General features: G+C 38.6%; 1 protein-coding gene and 1 pseudogene across 1 annotated transcript in view; both read left to right on the top strand.

Annotated features, from left to right (window-relative positions):
• LOC112828773 (uncharacterized) overlaps positions 1–21,465 on the top strand; it is a 193,714-nt gene that overhangs the window by 144,807 nt on the left and 27,442 nt on the right. The gene's annotated exons all lie outside the window — the stretch shown is intronic.
• LOC112828484 (charged multivesicular body protein 3-like) lies at positions 755–5,282 on the top strand (annotated as a pseudogene).

The raw sequence follows: 21,465 nt of genomic DNA on the forward strand, positions 1-21,465 counted from the left end.
TCATGACCTGAGCTGAAGGCAGATGTTTAACTGACTGAGCCACCCAGGCGCCCCCCAAAGTAACATGCAGCTTGCAAAAGAAACCAAGTGTTGAATTAGGGGAATATCTGCTTAAGGTGCTTCTTTAACTGATTGCATTTTAATTTTTAGCCTGACAGATTTTTTTTTTATGGGTATAACTTTAGTAAAAACTTAATAAAAATTTATGCAAAACAAATCTTGGAGCATTGTAGAGCAGGTGCTTGATGATTGGTCTGAGGCTATGGAAGGAAGGAAGGAGGGAAGGAGGTGGGGGGCAGGAAGGAAGGAAGAAAGAAGGAAAGATAGGAGGCTAATTTGATGGTATAAATAGAAACCGTGTGCATCATTATAAGTTCTTCTATTTTCTTTCTTTATGCTTCCTGCTTCTTTATAGTGTGCACTTCTCAGAGAAGTGAGAACTGCCTAACAGTCCGGGCCCTAGTTCTGTGTCCTCCACTGTGAGGGGGAAGGTGGCACAGAATTACAGGAAAGCAGGAATGAGGTCTCTGTTCTCCTGTGTGCAACTCCACCCCAGGAACCAAAGCTCAAATAGGCCTTCCCTTCAGCCTGGGAGCAGGAGCGAATGACAGCCAGACTCGAGAACCCCTCCTGAACACGAGCCTCTCCCAGCTCCACCTGCAGGGCAGACTACACGGAGGGAGGCGAGGCTGCCACACGCAGCGGAAGATGGTGGTGGATGTACTACACAGAGCTGAGAGGCCAAGGAGCGGTGATGGCGGGGGGTGCGGGTAGCCTGCTCTTGCATAGCACTTTGCAGAGGGAGTGGATGGTCTCCAACATCTAGGAAGGTTGCAAATGAGATGAAAGGGGAGATTTCTGCTGGAGAGAAAGAAGCATGGCACACAGAGGTCCCTGGAGGAGAGAGAGCAAATGGAAGTCACCCAAGGAAAGATGCTTGTCTCATGAAGAAGCATTCAGCTGTTCCAGCGGAGAGGGAGGTGTGCGTGGTGGACAGAAGGAGCACATCTCATCTTTGTAAAAATGCCCAGGCAGAGTCAGCTCTCAGGCCTGCAGAGTTAGAACTCTCCTAAAAGTGCTTTGAAACACAAGAGAAAGTAGTATCCACCTTCTGAGGGGCCGAAGAGGGAGTGGCGGGTGACAACTTACTAAGTCTTTTTCCCAATAAGTTGCTGCCGCTGGATAATTGACTTGAAGAAATGGATAGCTTCTTTGTGCATTTGTCCATGTCGACTTTGTAGTACAGTTTTTTCAGGGGCGCTATGGACTGCCTTGTGTTCTCCTAAAACTCATGTGAAGCCCTAATCCCCAATGTGACTGTATTTGGAGTAAAAGGAAGTAATTAAGGTTAAATAGGGTCCTTAGGGTGGCATCTTGCTCTGATAGGATTAATGGCCTACTAAGAGATACCAGAGAGCTCCTACTTCCTGTCCGTCAGGTGAGAACACAGCAAGAAGGCTGCCGTCTGCCTCTGGGAGAGAGCCCTCGCTAGGAACACGATTAGCTGGCACCTTGATTTTGGGCTGCCCAGTATCCAGAGCCCTAAGAAAATAAATTCCTGTGTTTATGCGTGATCAGTAGTATTTTGGTCTGGCAGCCCAAGCAGACTAAGAAAGGAGGAAAAAAAAATGCTCTAAATATCTGCAAACCCAATCTCTTGTAGGCTGTGCTCAGCGAAGATTATAAAGCAAAAGGTCTTTGTAAAACTTTGGCTTTCTTTATGGGAACTGAGGGATTATCCCCAAACGATCCATCTGAGCCCCAAGGTTTATATTTGGGAGGCCAACATTTATTTTGAAAAGTCTGGATACATTTTGAAAATGAAAAGGGCTGTATGGAAAGTAGCACTATTAAAGCAGAGAGTGAATAAAAGATGAGAGAAGGAACCTAAAAAAGAAAAAAAAAATCCTACAGAGAGGAGAATGCTTAGACCAGCTTCAGTACTGAATATTTCCTTTTAAAAAAAATTCATGTCTCCTAAAACCAACTCCAAATGGAATCATATAAACCCAAACACTAGAATCAGGGGAATTCTCCAGTGAGGGAGAACATTTTGATAATATTAGTAATTTAGTTTTCTCATAAGGAAATAAAAAGGAAATTAATTCAATGATTTGTTACAAATAGTTGCAAAAATGTACAGTTTCAGAGATTAGTGGGGAATACAGATCCTGCTGGAGGCAGCACTTCTCTGCTCTGCTAGAGGGGATGAATTATAAGATTTTATGTGTGTTTGAGGTGGAAGAGGGGAATCGGAAACTCCCTGCTTCCTGTCCCTTGTCCTGGAAAAAGTACACACATGCAGGGAATGCATTTCCTGCTTTCTTGCCTTATTGAATTTCTGCTTTCTTTTTTTCCCCCTGGTTAATATTTGCTTGACATTTTTTTCCATCTTTATTGAGACGTAATGAACATGTAATATTGTGTTAGTTTAAGGTGTACTATGTGATGATTTAATGCCTGTATATATTGCAGTATGATTACAAAAATAAGGTTAGTTAACACATCCATCACCTCACATAGTTACTTCTTTCTGTGTGTGTGTATGGTGAGAAATTTTAAGATCTACTCTTATAGCAACTTTCAAGGATATAGTATAATATTGTTAACTATTGTCACCGTGCTGTACATTAGATCCCAGATATTATTCATCTCAAAGCTGAAGGTTTGTATCCTTGGACCACCCTCACACATCCCCCCCTGCGTCCCCCATCCCTAGCAACCACCAATCTATTGTTTCTATGAGTTCAGTATTTTTAGATTCTGCATATAAGTGAGATCATACAGTACTTGTTTTTCTCTGACTTCTTTCATTTAGCATAATGCTGTCAAGGTTCGTTCATGTTGTTGCAAATGGCAGGATTTCCTTCTGAATAATATTCCATTATATGAATGGAATATATATAGATAGATAGATATAGATATCTTACATTTTCTTTTCATTCATCTGTTGATAGGTACATTATTGTTTTCATGTCTTGGCTATTGTAAATAATGCTAAAATGAACCTGGGACACAGATAGCTCTTCAAGATAGAGATTTCATTTCCTTCTGATATATACCCAGAATAGAATTGATGAATCATATGGTAGTTTATTTTTCAGTTTTTTTGTTTGTTTGTTTGTTTTGATAATAGCCATTCTAACCTATGTGAAATGATGGCTCCTTGTGGTTAAATTTGCATTTCTCTGATGATTAGCAATGTGATGAATGTGGTAGACCTTTCCATGTACCTGTTGGCCATTTGTAGATCTTCCTTGAGAAAATATCTATCCAGGTCCCATTTTTAATTGGCTTATTTGGGTTTTGTTTGTTTGTTGGATCTTGTTACTGAGTTTGACTTCCTTGTATATTTTGGACATTAACCTCTTATCAGATACATGGTTTGCAAATATTTTCTTTCATTCCACAGATTGCCTTTTCATTTTTTTGATTATTTTTTTTGCTGTGCCGAAACTCTTTGGATTGATGTAGTACCACTTGTTTACTTTTTCTTTTGTTTCTTGTGCTTTTGGTGTCAAACCCAAAAACACCATTGCTATGGCCAGTGTTAAGGAGCTTACCCCCGTCTGTTTTCTTCTAGAACTTTTACAGTTTCAGGTCTTACATTTAAGTCTTAATCCATTTTGAGTTCCTTTTTGTGAATAGTGTAAGATAAGGGTCTAGTTCATTCTTCTGCATTTGAATATCTAGTTTTCCCAACATTTATTTCCATTCATTTATTGAAGAGACTATCTTTTCTTCATTAAGTAGTATTAGCTCCTTTGTCAAATACTAGTTGATCATATATGCATGGGTTTATTTCTGGATTCTCAGTTCTGTTCCAGTGGCCTATGTATCTGTTTTTATGCCTACTTTTTTGATTACTCTAGCTTTGTGATATAATTTGAAATCAGGAAGTGTGATACATTCAGCTTAGCTCTTCTTTCTCATTGCTTTGGTTATTTAGGGTTTTCCATTTTTCCATATGAATTTTAGAATTTTTTTCTATTTCCATAAAGAATCCATTCAAATCTTAATAGGGGTTGCACTGAATCTGTAGATCACTTTGACTAGTATGGACGTTTTAACAATGTTAGTTTTTCTAATCCATGAACACAGAATATCTTTTAATTTATTTGTTTTCTTTAGTTTTTTTCATCAGTGTTTTATAGTTTGGAAAGTATACAGATCTTTCACCTCCTTGGTTAAATTTATTCCTAAGAAAAATTTTTTGATGCTATTCTAAATGCTGGGGTGGGGAGGTGTCTTTATTTCATTTTCAAATAGTTCCTTGTGAGTGTATAGAAATGCAGTTGATTCTTGTATGTTGATCTTGTTGATTAGAAAAGAAAATGAGAGTGGCAGATAGGCAAATGAGTGATATCCAAAGAGAAAAGTAAAGAGAGAAACAATCTGTGAAAGATGCTGCCAAGAAGGGCCAGAAGGATGTCTGCATGGTTCTGGCTAATGACTTGATAGGTCAAGAAAGGCTGTGAGCAAGCTTTATGCACCCAAAGCTCACATGAACTCTGTCCTCATCGATGAAGAACCAGCTGGTGGTTTGAGGAAGGAAGTCAAATTCAATAACAAGATCCAACAAACAAACAAAACCCAAATAAGCCAATTAAAAATGGGACCTGGATAGATATTTTCCCAAGGAAGATCTACAAATGGCCACCAGGTATATCAAGGTATATCCACTTCTTTTCCCTGCAAAAGAGCACAGAAGTGATGAAGGCCGCTTGGAGTCTTGTGAAGATCTCATCAATCCAGGGCACCATATGGGAATTGTCCAAAGAGATTATGAAGGCTGGGATTATGGAAGAGGTGATAGAGGACACTTTTGAAAGCACGGATGGTCTGGAAGAAATGGAAGAAGTAGCAGAAGTGGAATTGATAAGGTTTTGTTTGAAATTACAGCAGGAGCCTTTGGCAAAGCACCTCATAATGTGACTGATATACTTCTGGAGACCAAACCTCCAGGAGGAATAGCCAGCTCAGAAGATAAGGAGTAGGAAGAAGTCTTAGAGGCCATGTAATCCTCGCTGGCCAGGCTCTACAGTGTGGGGCTGCCTACCTGGGCTATCAACCTCTTCACGGCTCACCCATCAGATCACATACACTCTCTGACACAGCCACCTTTTTATGTGTCTCTTGCATTACACCTCTGTGATGAGGCATTGCATTCTGGAGGAGGTTCTTTGCTAAAATCTCTTCACTCTCTGCAGAGGTTTTGGGATCTCAATGGGATTGTTCTTATAACAGCTGGTGTAATACATGCATCATTTTCAGCTGTATAAACCAATATTTTTTACGGGAAAGGTAGAGAAATCTGTCTTCTCTCAAAGCACTTCTGAGAATAGAGCTGATGGCCTGACTGATGAGGATTGTGTACTTTTTTTGTTGTTTATAAAACTCTACATAAATACATTTTAATAAATTTCTGCTTTAACACAGAAAAAAAGTTTTTAGAGTTTTTTATATATAAGATCATGTCATCTACAAAGAGAGACAATTTTACTTCTTCCTTTCTGTTGGATGATTTTTATTTCTTTTTCTTGCCTGATTGCTCTAGCATTACCTTGATACCAAAGCCAGATAAGTCCTCTGGCTAGGACTTCCAGTATGGGGTTGAATAAGAGTGGGCACCCTTGTCCTGTTCCTCATCTTATAGGATAAACTTCACCTTTCACCATTGAGTATGTTGTTAGCTGTGGGCTTGTCATATATGGCCTTCATTATGTTGAGATATGTTACTTATATATCCAATTTGTTAAGAGTTTTTATTATGAAAGGATATTGAAATTTTTAAAATGCTCCACCCCGTCTATTGAGATGATTATATTAATTTTATCTTTTATTCTATTAATGTGATATATCACATTTATTGATTTGCATTTGTTGAAACATCCTTGCATTCCAGGAATGAATCCCACTCGATCATGGTGTGTGATCCTTTCATTATGCTGTTGAATTCTGTTTGCTAGTATTCTGTTGAGAATCTTTGCCTCTATATTCACCAGGGATATTGGCCTGTAGTTTTTTTCTTGTACTGTCCTTATCTGGCTTTGGTATCAAAGTAATGTTAGTAGCATCATGGAATGAATTTTGGAGAGTTCCCTACTCTTCAGTTTTTGGGGAGAGTTTGAGAAGGATTGGTGTTAATTCTTCTTAAATGTTTGGGAGGATTCACTAGTGAAATAATCTGGTCCTAGGCTTTCCTTGGAGGTTTTCAATAACTGATTTAATCTCCTCACTTATTATTGGATATACAGACTTTCTGTTTCCTTATGATTCAGTCCCACCCGGTTGTACATTTCTAGTAATGTATCTATTTCTTCTAGGTCATCCAATTTGTGGCATAAATTGTTCACAGTAGTCTCTTATGATCCTTTGTATTTCTGCGGTATCAGTTGTAATGTCTCCTTTGTCAGTTACAATTTTATTTGAATTCACTCTCTTTTTCTTGGTTAATCTAACTAAAGATTTGTCAACTTTGTCTTTTCAAAGAACTATTAGCTTTTTAAAAAAATCTTTTCTATTGTTTTCCTATTCTCTATTTCATTTATTTCTGCTCTAATCTTTATAATTTTCTTCCTTCTGCTTACTTTGGTCTTAGTTTTTTCTTCTTTTTCTAGTTCCTTGTAATGTTAAGTTGTTTTTTGAGATCTGTCTTTTTTTTAATGCATGCATTTATAGCTATATATTCTCCTCTTAGAAATGTTTTACCTGCATCCCATAAATTTTAGTAGGTTGCATTTCCATCTTTATTTGACTCAAGATATATTTTGATTTCCCTTTTGATTTTTTCTTTGACTCACTGGTTGTTCAAGAGTGTGTTGTTTAATCTAACTGAATTAAATGTACTTTCTCTGTGCCCATGAGATAAATAGATGGTGAATATCACTATCAGGATACTTGCTATGTTGTATGTGTATGTGTTGTATGTGTGCATTTCTCTATGTGTGCTCCTTGAAGCAAAGAGTCTATGTTTTTAATCTTTATTTTGCCAATGGTTGCACAATGCTTAAAAATGAGTTCTGGATGTCCGTATTGGTTTTTGGATAAAGAAATAAGGGAAAAACCCTAACGAGTTTATTATTATGGGGAGACAAATAGATTTGAAAACAAGTATGTTCATTAAAGGCATTGTAAGAAGTCTACACAGGAATGCAAGAAAGAAAGGTGATCAGTTCTAAGTGATGGGTGGTGGCATGAAAAAGATTCAAAGAGTAGGTGATTTTTGAGATCATTTAAGATAAATAGATGTTGGTTTGCTTGACAGGGATGGGGAAAAGGTGTTAGTTAGATGCATTGCAGGTAGAAAAAAAATGCCGAGCAGAGATATGGATCATAGTGGCCTAGAACAACACTGTGAATGACAGAGAAGAGAGATGGGAGAAATTTGCTCTGATGAGAACAAAAGGGAGTGGACAGAAGTTTGGTGAGAGAAAAGTCTAGAGAAGAATATCTGTATGTCATTCTAAGAAATTTGAGCTTTATCTCAAGGGCAATGGAGGTCTGTTAGAGGTTTTTAAGCACAAATGATTTAAATAGACCTACTTTTTGTTTTTGTTGTTAAGGAAGATCTCAGTTGATGATTGTGTTCAGAAGTGTTTTATAAGGTTAAGATCAGAGTAGACAAGTGTTTTTGGGAGAGGGAATAGTGGGAAGAATGTGGGAAAGCTAGAGATCAGAAAAGGCTTGGTTCACCAAAACAAAACAACATTCAGAGCAGAAAGACCACACTAAGGGTACCAAAAAGGAAATGATTGGAATGACGCTGCAGCAGGGGGCATGAGAGAGGAGTGTGACACAGGAGAAAGACAGCGTGTGGCACTGACTGGATATTCAGACAATGGATGGGGCTCAGGTGACCCCTGGTTTGGCTTGGGTGACTTGGGTGGACAGTTTTGCCATTTATGACAATAGAAGAGCTGGGGAGGGGGATTTGATCAGTGGAGTTGTGTACATATTGTTTGGAGGTGCTTGTGGAATACCAGGCTGAGACGGTTCAGCAGGCAGTATGTAATTTAGTAGGAATGGGGTTTGAAACGGAAATGACAGCATTGGTGTCAACAGTGTCTAGACCAGTAGAAGTTCAGGAGTGAAAAAGATTACCCAGGGGAAATCTCATTCAGTGTATTATGAAATAAAAGCACCACTAAAAATAAAATCCTGGGTAGACAGAGGGTGTCAACATTTAAGAAATGGGCAGGAGCCAGAGAAGGAACTGGTGAATTTCTACATTTCTGACTGGGAAGGAGAGAGATAAAATAATAAAAAACCAGAGATTCAAAACCAAAATGAAGACCTGAAGGAGTTTAAAGTTTACAAATCAACCAAGGGGAGAGGTGGCAAATGCAGCAGCGGTAAATACTCTATCTGAAGAGAGGTGATGGAATTGGATGAAGAATGGGTAAAGAGGTAGATCTTATACTAAAGGGCAGATCGAGGGTCCCATGAAACGGGAGGAAAGGGAATAAATTGGGGAGAGCGTAGGGAGGACTCCAGAATTAGTTATAGATTAAAGGATGGGGATTCCTACCTGTTAACCCATATTTTCTCAGTAAAGTAAGAGATAAGTTCACTTGCTGAAAGAAGGAGGGTTGATGGTTGGAAAGAAAGAAGAAAATTGGAAAAGAGGCAGAATAGAAACTTTGGAATTGGGAGAGGACCTGCTCGGATATAAACATATTGAAATTGGAGGGGTCCAATGGAATCCCACGCACCTCCTCACTTCCCTGATGGAAGACACGTTTCTGACTGTCAGAAAAAGGATAGAAATTCCCAAAGTACAGGAAATTGTCTAAATAACTTGTGAAACAGAAACTATATTCTATCTTAATGAAGTATGAAAATTCACAAAATTTTTCTATCAAAATGAAAAAAGCCAAGCAAAGTAATAATTGGGCTATGTTGGGACTGGAATCACAAGTGTCCAAAGATCAAAGATGAGAGAAACAATAGCATGGACTGTGGATAAAAATCATTGTTTTGACACCCTCCCCCCTAACAGACAAATAAACAAATAAAAACTACTCCAAGCCTAAGAGTAGATGGATTACACTGCTATGCTGGTAGCTAGATAGGTTTGCAGGCTATAACTTTGGGGTGACACAAATTTAAACAGTTTTGAGTGCTTAGCAACTCAGCCATAAGAACAGTGTCAGATGGTAGATGGCCAGTTTGACCCAACGCTGAGGGGTTTTGTATCCTATGTAGCAGAAGGATGGAGCAGAGGGTCCTCCCCTGGAGAAGCAGCTGAGTCCTAAGTGGAAGGCCAGTGTCCAATTAAAAAGAACATTGGATCAAAAGCTTCAGCTTCCTTGTCCCAGTAAAAGACAATGTTCTGGTCAGTCTAATCAAGACAAAAAGATATAAATTAAACATTAATCATCAATTTAAAAAGCTGCTCAAAATCTAGTAATGGAAATGTACTGTCTTGATACGATTTAAAATTTCTCTCTGAGACAAACAGCCAATACAATGTTTAGAAGTAAAACAGCAGGAACTTTTTTTTTTTTTTTAGGAGCAGTCTTATTAAAAGTAAGAGCAAGATAAAAGATGACATCATAGTTGTTCATTTTACACTATTCTGAAGTTATAGCCAGTGAAAAAGGGCAGAAAAGAGAAATAGATATAATTATTGGAGAAGAAAGAAAAATTATTATTTATAGACAATATGATTGTCTACCTAGAAAACCCATTAGACTAAACTGAAAAATTATTTGAACTAGTTAGGAGTTTGGAAACATGGTCAGTTATAAAATTAATACATAAAAAGTTTACTACATGCCAGAATTTTATCAATTAAAAAGCATAATAAAAAATTCCCGCTCACTGGAGTACATAATCTAAAATATCTAGGAATAAATTTAATAAAAGTTCTGCAGAAGCTACATGAAAAAAATTGGAAAATTTTACTGAGGGACATTAAAAAAAAAACCCTGAAATAAGTTGACACTGCTGCTGCTTTCATTAATGGTAGAATATGGCAGTATAAAAATACTGTTAGTCCCCAAATAGATGTGTTAATTTAATGTAATTTATATACAAATCCCCAACTGTTTTATGAATCTAGTTAAAATTATTATGACTTTACCTATACATGTGAGCTTATTCTCATAAAAGCCAAGAAAAAAATGGAAAAAAAAAGAGGAAATTTGTACCACCAGGGAGTTAAAAATTATTATAACTGTATATTTGTACATCATATAGACTAATATAGAACCCAAAATAAACCCTAGGATAATGAAGAACTTAGACTATGGTAATGTTGAAATTTAAATTGGTAAAAAAAAAAAAGGATTAATTATCCATTATGTGAAGTTAGAGTAAATGGTTAGCTATTAAAGTTACATCCTCTCCTAACCAGTGTAAGTGCCTGTCTGGATTTGCCAGGCTCCCCCAGCCTCCAGAGCGCAGCCTCCATCGCTCCCGACCGTCACACAGGACATACAGCCGTTTCAACACCCACGTAGGACCCAGCTGAGTCCATGGAGTCCACCCTTCCCTAGCAGTGCTTGGGTAAAATACCTCAGAAGCACAAACCTTGACCATTAAAAGAAAGGAGATAGTCAACAGGTCACTTCCTCTCTCCTCATCCTCTCTCCGCTCCGCTGGACTCAGGCATTGGCTCTGTCAGCCTCTCTGTTGACATCCTGCATGACTGGGCAATGGCTGTGTTTTCCTGTGAAGCCACAGCCAAGCCTGGTAATAATGCACCACCTTTGATTTTCTTCCCATCTGCCTTTCCTCATTTTCCCTTTCTTCTCACTCTCGATGCCCTGAGATTCCTCTCCTCAAAACTTTTAACATGTAAGCTTTTCCTGCTATGCAAGGAACTGGGGCTAAGACACAGTATTTCTTAGCACCGCATACTAAAATACATCATAGATCTATGAGAACATTACAATGTAAAAACGGCATAAAAGATGAAAAAAATTAGTTTGTCTATAAATGTGTATGTTATTGAGGTGTAGAAAATCTTTTTAATGCAAGAATTTGATAGGTTTAACTTTCCACATTTTAAACTTTTGCAGATTAGAAATATAAACAAAATTAAATAACAACAAACAAAAAATATTTGGAATGCCTTGGTCGAAACAGATTAACATATTGGTGTAGGTTTATATATAAAGAGTTTTCATAAATCAATAAAAACATGCCTCATTAGAAAAATAGACTAACGTTTGAACAAGTAATCCACAAAAAAGAAACACAAATGATCCAAAAACATATGAAAAAAATATTCAGGCTTACTAAAACCAAGGAAATACAAATGAAATCAATGATTTATTGTTTTCTCTGAGAAGATTTGCTAAGATTAAAACCAAAGGCAGTGTCACAAATCGAAGAAAGTGCATCTGTACTTTTGCAAACTACTAGGAGGCCTGTAAGTTGCTATGTTTTTTCTGGCAATATGTATCAAAAGGTTTAAAAATGTTCTTATCCATTAAACCAATAATCCCACATATAAAAATTTATGCTTAGGAAATAACCGGAGATCTAAGACTTACATGGAAATACATTCACAGCCACATTTATAATATACAACTGGAAATAATATAAATACCAAAGAAAGGAACTGTCTAAATACATTTTTATATATTAATAAGATGGGATTCTCTGCACTATTTCAAATTATGGTTTTGAAAATATGGAAGGTTGTGGGAAAATGTTCTCAATATAGGTTGGAATATAAAAATGCTTATGAAACTAATGCAAAATAAACTTTCTCTCCTGCCACATCTTCTTCAAGACTAAACTAAACTCAACTCAACAAGAATTAGAAACACCAACATTAAAAAATTAATGGCGAGTCACTCAGTGTTTTTTTTAGAATGATTTTTGCTCTCATAATCATAAGATATTATTTTTAAATGACTTTGGATGATAGACCTAAATGTGAAAGATGAAACTATAAAAATTCTAGAACAAAACATAAAATCAAATCTTTGGGACCTCAAGGCAGGCAAAGATTCCTTAGGACATAAACAGCTCAAACCATCAAGAAAGAAAGGTGACAATTGGACCTCATCAAAACTTAAAATTTTGCTTTCAAAAAATACGATTAAGAAATGAAAAAGCAAGCCAGATGAAAGAAAAATATTTTCAATACATGTATTTAACAAAGAAATTATATCTAGAGTATATGAAGAATCCTTATAACTCAAGAAGAAAACCTGATTTTGAAAACAAACAAAAGATTTGAACACATGCTTTACAAAAGAAAATCTGCAAATGGCTAATAAGCACATGAAAAGATGGTCAAAATCATTTAGTTATCAAGGAAGTACAAATTAAAACCACAAAGAGACATCACTACAGAGTTGAAATTTAAATGACTAATCATACTAAATATTGACAAGGATATGGAACAACCAGAAGTCTCACATATTGCTGTGGAGATATAAAATGGTGCTACTACTTCGGAAAACCATTAGTTTCTTTAAAAAGTTAAACATATTCCTACCATACCACCAGTTGTCTTATTCCTAGGTATTTACCCCAAAGAAATAAAAACATATGCCCACACGAAATATTGTGCGCAACGTTCATGACCATGTATCTGAAATAGCCTCAAACTGGAAATAATCTGTGTCCAACAGGTGAATAAATAAGCAAATAGTGGTACATTTATACAATTGATTACTACTCAGCAATGAAAAAAGTGAATTGCTGATATATACACCAATATGGATGAATCTCAAAGGAATTTTACTGAGTGAAAGAAGCCAGATGCAGAGGGCCACCTACTGTGTGATTATATTTATATAACATGCTGGGGAACGCAACCTGATCCAAACTGGCAAGAATTATCTGTAGCTTCCTATGGCCAGGAGTAGAGGGAAGGATGGCGGGTTAAGGGACACAAGGTAATTTGGGAGAATTATGAAAATGCTCTTTATCTTGGTAGTGGTGGCAGTTTCATGGATACATACATTTGTCAAAACTCAGAGAATTGTACACTTTAAATGGACATAGTTAATATATAAATTCTGTATAAAGAAAGTTAATTAAAAACAAATTCCTTCCTGTGTTCCTTGCTGGATAAAATCTATCCAATCTTGATTATTCCTTTGCTTATTGTCTTTTCTTGCATTTAATATTATGTTATTATAATAGATTTAGAGACACAACTATAATTGCTTCTATGTGTGTATGTGCGTGTGTTGTGTGTGTGAGAGAGAGAGAGAGAGAGAGAGAGAGATGGGGGTGGGGCGGGAACTGAGGAAGAAGAGATTGAAGATTCCAAAATGCTAGGGGATTTTTGGTGGTGAGGAAATTCCAGAGGCATGGAATCCAGAATCCAGATGGAGGCATGGGATTTGGAGTAAGGTGGAACACTGGAGAATTTGAGGTGGACACATGAGAGTCTGAAGTAGCCATGTCTGATGACCTCAAATATTCTACAACTTGAAGTGACATGAGGGTCCTGGATGGGCAGGTAGTTGAGGAGAGTGGCATGTACGACAGAAGTCACTGAGAGATAAATAAAGGATTCAGTTGAAACAGGAGAGGGTCAAGGGATGAGCAGAAATTTCCAGACCCACAGGAGCCCTCTCCATGCTCTCAGTGGGTGTTCTTCTATGATCTGCTTGAAGGGCTTGAAGGACAGCATGCGGCTGACCACTGATTATCATCCCCACCTCAATTGCTCATCCAAATCTCACAAACATTTGGCAAATGTCTAGACTTTTACCATGGAGAAATTAGAAAATGGAGCTGCCTCTGCCCTGATTATTGATAGATCTTTGTCTGGCTTTCTCAAGCAGCACTGATGGAACTGTGATACTCGTGATGGAGACCCATCTCCAGCAAGCAACATTCCCCAGTCTTCCCTTGCTGAAGGATTATGTTATTTTGCATACAACATGTCCATTAAAGAGCCTTTGCTTTTTACTGGCATGGTCTCGGTACTTCCCCGCTAAGGAGAATCCTTTGTGCCTACTAAGTGGTTTGGGAAGTTGGAACAGTGGCTGAGAAGAGCCATGCCAAATAAATTTTATTCTAATGACTTTGGTCTGTATCATCAGTCTTAGATAATTGTACTGCAGCAGACATGACTTTCCTCCCGAGGCAGACTGTAAGAATGCATGACATAATAATGCCATGATCAATCTGACCTAGCCCTCACCGAGGGTAAAGAGGTACAAGTTCACAGGCTCCTCCCATTACTGTCAAATGATACATTAACCCAGCATTTGGAGGCGAGCTGTCAATCTCAAAATATATTGTTAAAAATAACACCCAATGAAAACAAACATGTGGATTTTTGGGCCCTTATAAAGAAGGTAATTAACAGATTATAAATGGTGTAGGCTTCCGATGTTTTAATTTGGGGCTTCAGAATTTGAACTTAGGTTGCTGAATCATCACTGCGTCTTTATTGAGACTGTAGCAAGATCCCCCTTCTACCTTACCCTTACTTCTGTTTTTCAAAAACTAGGTAGAAAATGTATACATGGTATTGCTGAATGATACTTTCTAAATATTAGTCTCCAATCTCTCTGTGATTAATTGTGCACTTGATTAACCTTAATTGCCAAGATAGCAAAAAAGAGCACTCTTAACGATTTTTTGATGTTTTGTGTTTGATCGTGGTTGTGGAAGAACTAAAAAAAATATTGGTTTCAGGAGAGAATAATTAGCCAATTAATTAATTGAGGTCTGTTTATATTTTTATTTTCAAGGCATTTGTTGGTCTCGACTGAAATATTCTATTTTCATTCGAGTCATTAGGGCCCATAAAGGGACAGCGAGACTATTAAGTTGAGGCATAGTGTGTGGCCGGGAGTCCTGCCTGTGCTGGCTGTGCTCATCCTCTTTTTTTTTTTTTAAGCTAAGAATGAGATTGAAAATTCCAAAATACTAAGGATTATTAAGGGGAGAGAAATATCCCAAGGGCCTCTAGAGGTATAGGATCCAGGATACACAACAAAGAACCAGGCCTGAAAATGCTCTGTTCTGAGGGGTTTTATATGCATTACATTTAATCCTCACAACAACTCTCTGAGGTAGGTTTTCTTATTGTCCCTATTTTTCAGATGAGAAAACTGAGGCATAGGGAGATTAAGTAATATGTGCCTATTCACAGAGCTGGTAAGCCGGTGAAGAAGGATTTTTATCCCTATGATGTGGGCTGAAATTCTTATGGGTGTATTATAATTAGTCCAGCAAAAGTAGCTAGCATGATGTCCTTCCTATAAAAGATGCTTAATAGGTACCAAAATACATTAGGTAGTATTAATTTATTTGGATTTCATAGTAAGACAAAGTCAACTGGTGTTTACAGATTTCAAGGTCTCAAGCCAATGGGAAATGATAACCCTTAAATACAGTACAAGCAAGAAACTGAGAAACACGCCCTTTGTTCTTCCGTGCTGATGTCGGTGTGGTTGATAGGGGACCCCTACTCTGTAACCAGAGTTGCACCAGTGTGTGTGGTGGTGAGGTAGGGAGGAGGGTAGACTGCTCCCGTCAGTCACATAGAGATGGGACGTCAGTGCTTTGGTTTGCCCTGGCAATTTTAAAACAACCGTTAAATCAATCCCTTCGGAGTGGAAGTGGGCATTTTCATATCTGTTAGGCAACACAGAAAAAAAGCAAACAAATCACTTGGCTGATGGTCTCCAATCAATGCTCAAAAAATTAAGAAAGCAACTTGAGCTGGCTACTTATTTTCTTTCAGAGCCTAAACTCCCAGCTATTTTGTAGAAGGAGTATGATGTAAGGACAAACACCCAGGCTTGGCCCATGAATTTTCCTTTGTTATTGGGGAGAGTGGGGTGTGGTGTGTGGGGGTGGGTAAGGTGCACGACTGACTTGGTACTTCTTGCTTTTTTCAAGGTTCATCTCGCTGAACTCTAAAGAACCATACTTAGTGGTGTATTTGCTTAAAAACTCTAGCAGATTCATAGCTTCCCTTGATGTAATAATGAGAGATTTTTAGCCATTCTCTTATTTGAATTTGATACCTTCTATACCATCATTACATAAATAAGGTCTGTGATATTTAAGCAGATTTTTATTTAAATTTCGTTTTACTTTTTAGCAATTTTTGTCTCTTGCTTATAACTTTGAGAGGACTATATCAGGGCTTACACAGTTAATAAAAGCAAACTAAAGCAAATAATCACCTTCTAATACTTCTTTCAGCATATTCTAATTTTTTAATGGAAAAAATGCATTCTTAAATTAAATATGCATAATAAGGAATACTAATAATAAGAATAAAGTGGAATATGTGAGAATGAATCTAGTGGTGTAAGCAAATGAATTTGATTTGCTAAGGATAAAAGCTGGCTCGAATCAGTAAGAATCAGGGCAAAAAAGAAAAGCCTCATAATGTTCATAAATTGTCCATAATTGTATGGATTTTAAATATAAAAGTCGGCAGTGGCAAAAGCTAAAAGCCATTAGGAAGTGTACCATTGTGCCATGCACTAGGAGCAGTAAGTCACAATCGTATGAAAAAAAATCCCTAGCTAGAGTTTTCTAAAATTTTGATAACCATACTTGAGACTTATCTTGATGTTTACTACAATTCATGCATTGTTCAGCATGGCATGGCCTAATGCATATATGAATCATATTTGAAAAGAGCTACTAATTAACATGAATAGTCTTCTTCTGTGAAGGTCGTTTATTGCAAAGTTCTACTTTTTTTTTTCTAGCTGAATATTGCTAGAGCCCTCAACAACAGCCATTAGTTTAAGAGACTAGTCTGTTTTCTGCCTGGCATTGGGTTAGGGTTTTAAAGAGTCTTTTTCTCCTGCGAAGAAGCCATAAAAATATTATTTAAAAGTAAGAGGGAGAAAAAAAAGGGGGGAGAGAAAAGGAGTGGAGAAGAGAGACCTTTCTCTTCTTGAGCGGTACATCCATTCATTAAATTTTATTCTGTCATCAACTGTATTTTCTCATGAACTTCTTGTTATAGTATTGAAGAATTGTTTGGCTAAATTGTTAGACTTTACATCAAATGGGATTGATCAGGAGTTTTTCTTTGAACACTGCATTGGCCAGCACTTTCCTAGGACTCACTGGGAAGGTCCCTGAAATTTTTTCCACAGAAGTAAAAACACTTCGGGACTAGGTTCTACTACTTTGCACTGAAGGAACTTCCAGAACCTTCCACCATTTCAGTTTGGGATGCGTAGGTTTTTTTTTGGTTTAGGTGTTTCAAGGAACTTAGCCAAGATGAAGGGATTTCTAAGGACTGTTGGGAAACAATATTACTCTGTGCTTAAAAACCTCTCTTAGCTAAAGACCTTCAGTCAGAGTTCTGCCTCCATTTGTCATAGTTAATTTTATGTGTCAGATTGGCTGGGTTACAGTGTCCAGTTGTTTAGTCAAACTAAACGGACGGAGCCAGTGTAAATGTTGCTCTGAAGATGTTTTCTAGACGTGATTAACATTTAAGTCAGAGGACTTTGAGTGAAGCAGATTCCCCTCAGTAATGTGGTGGGCCTCATCCAATCAGTTGAAAGCCTGAAGAGCAAAGACAGGTTTCCCAAAGAAAAAGAAATTCTGCCTTGGGACTGCAGTGTGGAAACTCTGCCTGAGTTGGCAGCCTGCAGATTTTGAACTCAAGACTACAATGCCAACTCTATCCTGAATTTCCCACCTGTCAGACTACTCTATAGACTTACCAGGCCCCACCATCCTGTGAGCTAATTCCTTAAAATAATCTTTTAATCTCTTTATCTATCTATCTGTCATCTATCTAACATCATCATCTCTATCCCTATTGGTTCTGTTTCTCTGGAGAACCCTGACTTAATCCAATACAACATTTAAATAAAACTAGTAATAAGTTTATAGTACAAAACATGCTCTTGACCTCTCAGGAGAGAACTAGATTTGGGGCCACAAAGGGATTAAAGAGCCAATCACTTTGTGATTTTGCCTACATGATACCAGATAACCTATTTGATAAATACATACATTATTCTTACTGGTCAATCTGGTTAGAATAAGCCCCCGATAATTTGTCAGTTAAATGCATCTGTGGATGTCTGAAGACTGTGGAAGTGTTGAGTGGCTATTATTGGAATTGCCTGAATCACCCCAGCAAGGCTTGGCTTTCAGAAATATCAAGCAGCAGTTCTCACGCTGACTTTGTAATGTATACCTTCTTATATTAAGTTTTGAACCATGTAAATGTTTTATTTTTTTATTTTTTTTAAAGATTTTATTTATTTATTTGACAGAGAGAGACAGCGAGAGCAGGAACACAAGCAGGGGGAGCAGGAGAGGGAGAAGCAGGCTTCCCGCTGAGCAGGGAGCCCGATGTGGGGCTCAATCCCAGGACCCTGGGATCATGACCTGAGCCGAAGGCAGACGCTTAACGACTGAGCCACCCAGGCGCCCCCATGTAAATGTTTTAAAAGGCAAAATTAAATAAAAAGCATCTAAGAGGCCCTTTTGCTTGTACCCACTTGCCCCAAATGTCTCACACTACTAGTTAGCTAGTAAAAGAGGCACAGATATGGTGGGAGAGGGAGATGAAACCCCTCAGCTATCAGCATTCCCATCTTCCTGATATCCCCTTCATGAAGTCAACGTACAAAATCAGTGTTTATTAATGGTTGATCGTGTCCAAGTGTCTTACTCAGCTCCGCCCTTGCCATAAAAAGTACCATAGACTGTGGCTTAAACAGGAGTTATTTATTTTTTGGAGACTGGAAAATCCAAGGTCAAGGTCCAGTAGAGTTCAGTTTCTTTTGAGGCCTCTCTTCCTGGCTTACAGATAACCACCTATTTTGTTGTGTCCTCACATGGCCTTTCTTCAGTGCATGAATGTGGAGAGAAGGACTCCATCCTTATGATCTCATTTAACCTTAATTACCTCCTAAAAGCCCTGTCTCCAAATGCAGTCCCGTTGGGAGTTAGGGCTTTAACACATGAATTTGTGGGGGCAGGGACACAATTCAGTCCACGACAACAAGGCACTTTGTTTTGTACTCAAGATATGTCTTTATTTGGGTACTCTCCTGGAGACTGCAATGCTGTAGGGGTACTGGGCAGGTGTACAAATGTCTATGACATGAAGCAGAATGTGATAAATGCTAAAAGCAAGCGTCTACAGGAGTGTAAGGGATGGAATGGTCGATACAGCTGGGTGATCCGGAGAAGCTCCTGAAGACGGAGGCTTTGCATTAGACACTGAAGGCGGGAGGTAGGGGTGGGGGTGGGGGTAGTGCTTGGGCCAGTGACAGGATGGAGACGATCTGCAGGGTAAAGATTGGCATAGGACAGGCAGCGGGAGAAGAACGCAGAATGGAAATGGTTAAGAAAGAAAGCCTGGTCCAGGTTGTCTGGCATTCGGAGGGACCGTGGTAAGAAGGGTAGACTGAGGTCAGAGAACAGAGGGACTGACATTCCAAGGGACTTGTTGGGAAGGTATTGGTGAGTCACCAAAAACTTTTGCCTAGTGAGGTACTGGTTATTTTATAAACTTCCTTTTACTGCTACTGAACACACTGCCTCAAACATCTTTACTGGAAAAGTCTGATTTTACCATTAAGAAACTGATTCCTCCAAAATTGGGCCATTTCCCCTCCAGATGGAATCTCGCCCCTCTCGAAGAAACATGTCTGTGAGGGTAACCTGACAGGGGTTGGGCAGGCCGTCCAGAGCAGGAAGTGGCGAGGCTCTGAATGAAGGAGTTTTCTCGAATAGCAGGAAGGATGTTGCAGTGTGTTTTCCTGTTTGAGAAGTTTAATTCTTCATGGTTTGCTTGGTTGTCAGAACGCTTCACATTTTTATTTGTGAACATACATGGTGATCATCCTTAAGACAAAAAAAATCTGATGGCAGGTCCCTCGATGCCCTTGTTCAGAGCAGATGTTGCAATCAGAGCTAGGCTTTCAATTCTCACCTCTGAGATGTTGTACATTGCATTAAGAAGCATCTCTCCTAGTCTTCATGTTTTACATACAACTTATTAAAGTCATGTTGGGGGAAAGAAGTTGAAATAGACAAACAACAGATTTGTAGATCACTAAGACAGAGCCATCATCTGCACTGATGTCATTACTCACAGCTCATATGACCATCAAAACATATAAACTCAACAGGGGAATCCAAAAGAAAGATGGACACACTCAGTTCATCAATATGGAATAGTTTTGCAGACCCAGAAGGTTCAGGAAAATTTCAGCAGTACTGTGTGTGTGTGTGTGTGTGTGTGTGTGTGTGTGTGTGTGTGTGTGGTGGGGAGGGCAGCGAGGGGTGATGGAAGCAGAGACGGACGCCCCGAAGAGTGTTTTCACTTAGCAAATGGCAGGGCTCAGAGGATTACGGATCCTGAGCTGAGGAAGGCAGTTTTTCTCATCGCGGGAAATGAAGTTCTCTTGTCCTGCTTCTCTTCACAGTGAGCCCTTCTTCTCTCCAGCATCCCTGATGTGGGGCCATGTCACCTCTCCTTGAACCCTTCCACAGGCTGAAGTTCGAACATTCCGACTTGTTGTTTGGACTCTGTTGGACATAACCTAAGTCTGCATGGCAGGGTGAAAATTGGATAAACAGCCACGCTGACTCCAGGGTGATTTTTTTATGCAAACATCTGTTTCTTGAATTTGGCCAGGGTCAGGCCTAAGGGAAGGCGGAATTTCGATTGATGAAATAAGATCAAGAAGATGCTGCCTGATTTTTTTTTCTGTTTCGGGGAGTATAAACCCTGTCTCCCTCCAGCATTACAGAGGGAGGAAACCTTATCCAAGTTTCCCTAAACCTTGTCCAATTCTAGTTTAGATGAGATCATGTGGATGCTTTTTCTGGTACTTTGTTGTACTACAGATGTAACCTGCTTTGAAAGAAATCCCATGCATGCAGATAAAAATATGAATTTAGAGTAAAGATGAATAGAACAATCAACAAATATATATGAAGCACTTCCCATGTGCCTAGCACTGGGCAAGACACTAAATTATATTAGAAGAGTGGAGAAATGAGTCCTTGCATGGAGGGAACCCAAAGTTTTAAGAGGGAATTGAGGTGATAAAGAACACTAGAATATAACCTATGATTTGGTACTAAATTGTAAGGGACTGATACTAGTCACTGTGGTTATCTGTATTAGGAGAAGGTAGGGTGGGCCCCCAAAGCCAGAGATGGCTTCAGAAGGGAAGCTTGAATTATGCAGGATCTAAGGGGCTGAGAAGCTCTGAACAGGCGGAGCCCGGCAGAGGAGCATTCCCAGTGGCGGAAATCGCAGGAGCTGGCAAGACAATTATCGTGTCAATTGATTGTCCGCTGGCTAAGAGCTAATTGGGTGGGACATTGTTACCCCCATTTACCAATGGATGGATGAAACTTGGTAACAGATCAATAACAACAACAGCTAACACTCATTTAGCACTTACTATGTTCCAGAACCGTTCTAGGCACTTTGTGTATTTTAAATTATGTATGGCTCATCACAAGCCCCGAGTTGTCCAGCCTCAGGTGGTCAAGCCAGTATGGGTACCAGGG

Source organism: Callorhinus ursinus, unplaced genomic scaffold, assembly GCF_003265705.2.
Source record: "Callorhinus ursinus isolate GAN/ISIS: 27379988/994484 unplaced genomic scaffold, GSC_fseal_2.0 scaffold13, whole genome shotgun sequence".
Classification (NCBI taxonomy): Eukaryota; Metazoa; Chordata; class Mammalia; order Carnivora; family Otariidae; genus Callorhinus; species Callorhinus ursinus.